Here is a 6,731-nt window from a genome sequence, read left to right on the forward strand (position 1 = left end):
ATATTTAGCTTATGTTAAACTTTTTCTCCCATTAATGCAAAAATGTCTTTTTACATGCATTGCTTTTCTGGTACAAGTGAATCAAATATTGTTTTTTATTAATATAGTTTCTATTATCAAGAGTCTCCCTGCTTCTCTGACGTGTCTTAACCACTCCAGCCGATAAAAATTAAATGAATCAGAGGAGGAAGCAGATGACAAATGTGATTAAACCTAACCAAACTCCTATAAGGATGAAGGAAAAACACAAGAGCTGCCAGGCTGTAGCTTTATAAGCAAAATGAGAGGAAATATTACCGTGTGCCAAAGAAAGACGATGCATTGCAACCTAGAAAGTAAAAGTAAAGTTAAAGGAATAAAGAGGAGATACAGTGAACGATATAAATTCAGAGGGAAAATGTGTTTAAATAATGTACACATTCACTGAAAATAGAAAACCCGGAGCAGTGGAGGGAAAGAGGTGGTGGCAAAGATGCGGGTGGGTGGCCTTCAATTCACAAGCCCAAAGCAATGAAACATTATGCCAAGATAATGAAGATGGTTCTGCTCGGTCACACTCCACATTAGCCCAGAGTCAGAGCGACCCCAAAGTGTCAACAAGTTAATAGAACGGGTATCAGTGGCTCTTTCACACTGCTGCTCTCCACACAAATACCAATTATTTACTGGGGTTTCGTGGATAAATGAACATAAATACATTTAGGTGGAAGCACCACGATCAGTCTGAGATAGAGCTGGGTGTGGGTCTGAAAAAACATATAAACTGCTTTTTTTTTTTCTGAATATAATTTTATTTTGAGGCAACTATGAGATCATGGTCATGGATTTGTGTTCTGTAACATATCTTTAGTTTTCTTAATTTCTTAGCTTTTTGAGGACATTTTTTCTGTTTAAAATGACAGTCAAATCTTAACATCTCCAAAAGCTGAATTATTTTAGTGTTTTAAAACTTTGACTACCACAAGTATTTCAAAAGACACAATGTATAAAGTTGTCTGTTGTGAAACTACAACTGGTAATTTATAAAACAGATGTCTCTGTAAACAAAGTTAAAAAGATGTCAAATATTAAACCTGTCAGGGCATAGTTAATTACAAATCCATCACTTGGCTGCAGAAGAACGTCACTTCAAAAGCAACAATTGAGGATCCACATCGAACCAATGCTGAGTAAGGATTTTTTCCTGACTACCGGCAATAGAAGACCCTTCTAAACCTGAACATCTCCCAACCACTGCATACTACTGAATTAACTCTTTTGGGTATCTACAGGGGACATTTGAGGCTTATCAGTGATATGAAAGGTAAAGGGATAGGGCTCTGCACTGTCAGAAAAAATGTGCAAAATTTGTACCTTTAGAGGTACAATGGCTTGTCACTGGGGCAGTACCCTCAAGGGTACAAATGTTGTACCCTTTCATATTGGTACGTATCTGTACCCTTCCAGTATGTACCTTTCAAAGGCAAATATGTACCTCTGTGGACTAAATTGTACCTTATAGTGCTATGGTACCATAATGTACCTTTAAAAAAGGTACAAATTTGTTCTTTTAAGGGTACTGCCCCAGTGACAAGCCTTTTGTACCCTTTGATGGCAAATTTGTACCAGATACAGCACATTAAAAGACCAGTATACTGTTTATCACATTTATTAAACATTCAAAACAATTACAATGCTGACAATACAACTTTTCACAGTATGTACAGTGTCACAACAGGATGCATATATTTACAATTATTAGCAATTTTACAATAATGAAAAATCTATATTTTTCCTTCAGTTCACATTGCATTCATTGTAACTATAACCTTAACATTTGATCAATTGTAAACAGGACATAGCACTTCAGTTACCATTTTTAAACCATGAAATAAAACTTGTGACATTAACAAAAGAAGCACTAGACCTCATTTTAAGTACATCTTTCTACTGCATTCTACATTTTCTAAAAATAGATAATAAAAAAGTAAACTTATAACCAAGTTTAAATGAATAATTTAAATAAAATGCATAAATGTGATAAGATAATATTGATACGAATTCTAAAAAGAAGAACTATAAAACACACTAAAGATTACCAAGGATTACGTTTATGTCAATACCTAGTAGATCCTCTGCAAGCATCTCTTCTCTTGCTTCTTTGGAGACTTTGGCTAATGGAGCTTTTCTTTGAACAAGCTCAAGCACCTTTGGCACAATTCTGGTAAACGCCGTCCTTGAAGCGCTGGCTTAAACTGACAGGTGATGGATGCATTCAGTCAACTTCATCAAACATCTGAAAATTGAAAAAAATTAGAAAATTAATCATTCACTAACTAAAACAAAAGACATAAAACATTCTATTCTTTGTTGCCTCTTTCATTGCCATTTCCCTTTAGTGATCTCATTGTATAAATATTACTTAGCTTGAATGACTATATATTTATATATGAGTTTAGAAAATTACAATGTTTTTACAATTGAGTTAAAGCTGTTAATGGTCATTTTAGCAGATGTCTCAGCTTATATTAACATTCAAAATGTATTTTAAGCTGAGAACTGATTTAAAATGTCACTGACCCCTGAGGTTGTCTTCAAGAAAGGGTACTTCTTTAGTATATCCTCTCGCACCTTGCTGTACTGGATATGCAGGACATTCACATGACCTTCAACGGATGATGCATCCTCACCAATGACAGCAACCACCTATTGGATCAAATTTAAAAGTCCATATTAATAATAAAAAATACAACTGCAAGCACTGATTACTGGGGTTAAAGCACTTTGAGATGATGTTTAAAGACAGTTTGAGCAGAGTGGTTTGGAGTTGATCAGAAATTAACTTCCGAGTTGTAGGCGGGGCTATTGACACAGTAGTAACCCTCTGTTGATGTCCGATCATCCCTTTGTTCACGCCCTCTCCCACTGGCTTACAGTCCTTCCAACCTAAAACTAACATTAGTGGGGAAACCAAAATGGTGAGCAATATTGAAGCTTTCTGGCCATAGTTTAGATCAAGCTCAGACAAGTATGATGAAGATGTTAATGGATCTGTTTGTCTGCAAGTGGACGCATCAGAATACAGCACAGCAGAGGGACTCGGACCCACTTCATTTCATGTGGTGCGTCACAATAGAGACCTTCCTCAAACTGCATTTATTTTGTCTGTTCCTGATTCATCCCAATTTGAGTAAATACTCAGATGTGCAGTTTTAAACGTGTTCTTTTAAACTTATACTGCGACATGTTAAAAATGGGGGACCCACTCCAATGAAAGTTATTTTTTAAAATGTAGCATTTTTATGATGACATATTGTTATAGGTTTAAGAATAAAACTGTGTTTCTGAATATTTATTTTCTCAAATTGGGATGAATCAGGAGCAGATGAAAAGATGTAATTTGAGAAAGCTTTTAGTTGTTACGTACAAGCTACATTTGGCAGGCCACAAGCTCCCTGCTCCGCTTGTCTTCATTCTTGTCGTCTGAATTGGCATCTGGCTCACATCTATAAGGCTGGATAGCTCCAATATTGCACGCCAATTCTGTTGCTTGGGGGTTGTGAGGAACTGTAAGGTAACGGGAGCGTAAACAATGGCATGATGGGAAATTAAGGCCGGTTAACTCTGCAAAACAGTCCTGTCAAGAACTTGAAGGTGTATTCCAATTGAACTGCAGAAACCATGTCCCAGTAAACATTTTTCCCCCTCAAAAACTGCATAATCAATGCCTGTCTTTGTATAATAATAATAATAATAATAATAATAATAATAATAATAATGGATTGGATTTATCTGCGCTTTTCAAGACACTCAAAGCGCTTACATTGTGTCCATTATTCATTCACTCCTCATTCATACTTGGTGATGGTAAGCTATGGTTGTAGCCACAGCTGCCCTGGGGCAGACTGACAGAGGCGTGGCTGCCATTTCGCGCCTACGGCCCCTCTGACCATCACCAGGATCATTCATACACATTCACACACCAGTGGAGCCACACTGGAGGCAAGGAGGGTGAAGTGTCTTGCCCAAGGACACAACCACCTGAGCCACTGTCGCCCGTATAGTCAATATCTTGTTAATTATGCAGAGCTTTGTTGAAGGAAATACAGAAGAATTATATGTTTGTATGATGAGGACAGTATTCCAGAATGTATTCAATGTGTTGTGACTTACTCGGTGCAATCTGCTGTTTCCCTAGAAAACTTTAAACTAGTTTGGATGATCTGCCTTACTGCACTGTTAGACAACTAAACTGAATTGGAAAGACAGCCTGACTTTGAACGCTTGAAATGACTTTGTGAAAAAATCATTTACTTACTTTGGCAAGAGAGGTGTCTTCAACTCTTCGTCTTGTTGTAGGACTGTGTTGTAATATTATTTTGTCATCTGAGTCCACTTCAGTATCTCCACTTGAACTGGTATTGCAGCTCTTTGCAGGACAACTCAGCTGATCTGTCAAAGTATTAAAGCTTTGAGTTACTGTAATATTTAATTTAGTATGATAGCAAAAACAAAAAAAGTAAAAACAAAGATTTTTAAATACTGACCGACTTAACAGTTTAGCAGATTTATTATCTTGTCTAAGACAGCAATAGGATAAAAAACTCATACTTATTTGCCCGTGTTTTGTTCCCCACACTATCCTGTCAAATAAATCACTAACCCTCAGACTCCTATTGATGCAAATATACAATCAAAACTCTTCAGCTCAAAAATGTTCTTAATTTAGCATGTACTTTAAAGCAAAAACACAGATTATTTCCCTTGGAAATAAATTCAGGCATCAAAGGGGAATTTACCCAAAACCATTCAAAACAAAATAGATAAATTACAATTTAAAAGAAGAACTTCACCTTCTGGATTTGTATCTTCGGCCAGACAAATTTCCAACACACCAAGGTTTGGGTTTTTCAACAGGAGATCAAAAACCTGCTCATCAACTTCTGTCTTTGAGTCATCAAACACTTTCAAGTCCAAGGTTGGGATGTTGAACTTTTTGGCAGCTGTGAACACAGCAAAATTATGTTTAGAATACAGCACAGAAATTATCTTTAAATTAAAAAGCAATTAAAAAAATCTGTTTGCATCACAGCTGACAGTTTATCCACAAAGTTGACTGATTCCTGTAAAGAAAAATGCTGGAAATTGTGATGTTTCCACTCACCGCATTCCCAAAAGGATTTGAAGGTCAGCTGAACTTCAAAACATTTTTTTTTTGGCGTTCGACATGTTCACGCACAGCTTGCATTTTTCCTGGTGGGAAAAAAAATAATATATTACAAAAAAGAAAAAACATTACAACACCAAAAGGTACCAACACAGCATTTATTCAGATCTAAGCCTTGTTCCAAATAAATTAATACATTTTAAAATAGTAATGGGAAATATACAGTTCACACTAGCTGCCACAGCAATGTTGCAGAATTTGCAGAACTGCTAAAAAAAAAAAAAAAACACTGGCGACAATGCACTGGCTTCTAAGGGCCTACAGATTTATTTCTTGGAAGTTCATTTAAATATTTTTATTTTTTCCTGGTTTATAGATGAGTTTTTGGTATGGGAAATCGTGACGAGTATCTGGAATCACGGACCTCCATTTAAAAAAAATAATCTCTGCAGGAGAATGTTCAAAATCAACAACACAGTGTAAACTTTGCTTGACCAACAATGAGCGATCATGACAACCTAAACAGTCTGTCACTGTCTTGCATTCGACAAATGGTGGCTGCGCGCGCACAGCAGCTAAGGCAGGCTGACATAATTGGGAAGGACCGCCATACTGCGGTGTAAAAAAAATAAAACGCTATTGGACTCCTACACATTACAGATTAAAATGATTAACGCATTGAATTCAACGGACCTGATAAATATCAGTAGGAATTATGGAGCTGGTCGTTTCAAAAGTAGCTGGCTTCCTTAAGAAAGACAGAAAGAAAAAAAAGGGGAGGGGGGTAGGCGGCAACAACAACCGGTGCATCAACGCAAGCGTACATCGGTAAAACGGCGACAGAATTATCTAGTGAAAAAATGTATATATTTCAATGTATTTAACGGAACGCGGCACAACACCAATAAAAACAACAGCTTAATTTATTTAATGGCTGCATTTAGCTGAACTTCAAACGGCTGAGGCTAACCGTTAGCAAACTCCTGCTCGTAGTTTTCAATCTCCTCACAGGCACATATACACGGCGGAACAGCAGCATTCCTCTACAAAAAAGTTAGTCCTTACAGATAAAATAACCGAACCCGCTTAAAACAAGTTTCCAACTTATTTTTGAGCAATTAGCAGACTTATCTCAGTCACAGCCTCTATCTTCCTCCGGCCGCTGCGGGATAACAAAATGGCGGAAGAAACGAAACTTAAGAAAGTAGAGTGGGCGTGGTCTCGCTGGTTTACTCCAACATATTTCCTCTACGTTTTTACACCTACTTAAATAAAAATTACTGATGGTACCTCCGAAAAAAGTACTCTCTCATTTTTCCTGTGTAGGTACAAAAGCTAAAAGATACTTACATGTACACATAATGTAACGTAGTAACAGAGAAATTTACTTTTTTATGAGAATGCATGATTAGAAAAAAAATAACTTAAATTAACAGCTCAAAGACTAGAAATTTAAATTGAACTTAGGCCAAGTTAAAGTACACCATATAAGGTAAAAAACATCAAATAATTTTGTCTACATTGTGCTTTTGCTCTAAATTAAATATAAGTATATTTTTACTTATATATAAGTTAAAAAAAACAG

At 36.4% G+C, this 6,731-nt stretch overlaps 1 long non-coding RNA gene across 7 annotated transcripts; it reads right to left on the minus strand.

The window, feature by feature from the left end:
• Nucleotides 1-1,632: 1,632 nt before the first annotated feature.
• LOC111948699 (uncharacterized) lies at nt 1,633-6,446 on the minus strand. 7 transcript variants are annotated; one of them, XR_013647378.1, is made up of 7 exons: nt 6,117-6,436; nt 5,840-5,894; nt 5,144-5,232; nt 4,833-4,982; nt 4,298-4,431; nt 2,560-2,685; nt 1,633-2,275 (listed from the first exon to the last, which is right to left on the minus strand). It is a non-coding gene; the product is annotated as an uncharacterized LOC111948699 (long non-coding RNA). The 7 variants fall into 7 exon arrangements; XR_013647377.1 differs by having other exon boundaries at nt 5,144-5,894; nt 6,117-6,446; XR_013647376.1 differs by adding an exon at nt 3,407-3,546 and having other exon boundaries at nt 5,144-6,439.
• Nucleotides 6,447-6,731: the final 285 nt, after the last annotated feature.

The sequence above is a fragment of the Oryzias latipes genome, chromosome 14 (genome assembly GCF_053564925.1).
Source record: "Oryzias latipes strain Hd-rR chromosome 14, Olatipes_Hd-rR_3.1".
Classification (NCBI taxonomy): domain Eukaryota; kingdom Metazoa; phylum Chordata; class Actinopteri; order Beloniformes; family Adrianichthyidae; genus Oryzias; species Oryzias latipes.